A 1,913-nucleotide genomic window follows, 5' to 3' on the forward strand; every position below is an offset into this window, starting at 1 on the left:
ACTTATGGTTAGTCTCTCTGTAAAATTTCAATCTTTAGGTTACACTGAATGAACACTGCAGGTTCTAGCTTAAAAGCTACCAATTCTGTGAGGATTTGCCAGATTCCTGCTAAGTCTATTTAATTTCTCCATCCTTCTCCTCACTGCTGTATGATCATGACTCTCTTGAAGAATTTAGGTTATGGTAATAGTTTCTGACCCTTCACAAAACTCAGAACTAACTAAAGGTGAAATCACGCCATCACCTAGTCATCATCACATCACCGGGACCTTTCATTACTGCCATAGCACCTGGTAAACAGAAGATGTTCTGTAAAGCTTTCTTGAATAAATGGATAACTTTATAGTAGCTTTAGAGGAAAAAACTACTAGGTATGCTAATAATAACAAATTAGAATCAGGGGTTTGTATGCACTGGGCATTTTGCAAGTTTCAACCCATTTAGTCTTTCTATTACCCCTAAAAAAATAACACCATCCCTTTTTACAACAAAGGTAACCGAATGACGCATAAATTACATAACACTCTCAAGCACACTGCTTTTAAGTTGCAACTTGGGAGCTGAAACCTACACAATTTACTCCCACATTATGCACTCTGAACCACTTAACTACATGGCCTTTCCATCCAGTGTAGCCCAAAAATGTGGGTAAAGACTGGCTCGGCTATTCAATGTCTCCATGACTAAAAGCAAGTGTTTAATCTTATGAAATCTAGTTGTTGCATTGGTGATGTAAAAATACCAATATGTAATTTGCGGGGTTGTCACAATAATTCAAATAAATAATGGACAGGAAGCTCCCATCCCTTTTCCTGGAAGCCTGCATGGCACTAATAGAGAAGCTGACTATTGGCGAGGTTTACACTTGCCTTGATAATGTATGGCCCCATTCAGTAATGCAGAGTCAAGTCAAAAGTCTTACAGAGTTTCTAAAATCCACCCCTTTTCCCTTCAATTCAAGTCAGCAGAAGAGACTTAATGTTTTTCTCCATGAGAATTCCGCAGAAGAATAAGATGAGTCATCACGCTCTGGCTGGACCTCAGTGTAGGAAGTCCGTATTGAGCTCCGTGCCAATGCCTGTTCATGTATGTTAAGTGGTTCCTTATACTGGGAAGTGTTCATTGCTTCTGGGGAATAAACCAACAATGCATTTCAGATCCCTTCAAAATGGAGCCAACGAGCCAAAGTTGTCTGGATAAGAGGCAGAGAAGAGTGAAGGAGAGGAAAAGTATTCTACTGATTCCTAATAGAGAACTAATGACAATGCCTTTTATTTTTACAGCATTTACAGTTTACAAAGAATTTTATATGGGTACAAATTCCTCCTTCCAGTCCTGGTTGGGGTCAATGTAATTAATTACAATGTAACAATGAAGAGACTGAGAATCTAATAAATGGTATATTAGTAGAAACTAGTTAGCAAAAGATCCCAACTCAATATCAAAGTCTTTAGGTCTTTGTCCTAGGGACACCTTTACTATACCTCATTGCCAATCCAAATACAAGATGGCAGAGGTGAAATAAATGCTTTATTAGAACAGCTGGCACCAGAATTTCCCTTAGGATTATATTATCTTGGGAAAATATATCGTGATAAAAACAACAACAACAACAAAACATGGAGAAGATGAGAATCTGTGGGGAAGCACAGATTAGCCCTAGTTTAGGGAGAGACAATAAGAAAGACACCTTTTACACCCATTCCTCTTGGTTTTGTTTGTTTGTTTGTTTGTTTTGTTTTGTTTTTGCTTATTTTAGCAGTTATATGTGGAAAAAGAAAAGTTAGTATTTTAATGATCACAAGTAGACAGATGGCTATCAATATATAAACCTGAACATTACTGATGCTGTTGATGACATAAATTTAGCTTTCCTCATCAATGAAATCTGCTTTTATATTTTATATTGTAC

The sequence above is a fragment of the Mustela putorius genome, unplaced genomic scaffold (genome assembly GCF_011764305.1).
Source record: "Mustela putorius furo isolate JIRA1106 unplaced genomic scaffold, ASM1176430v1.1 tig00003987_pilon_pilon_pilon, whole genome shotgun sequence".
NCBI lineage: Eukaryota > Metazoa > Chordata > Mammalia > Carnivora > Mustelidae > Mustela > Mustela putorius.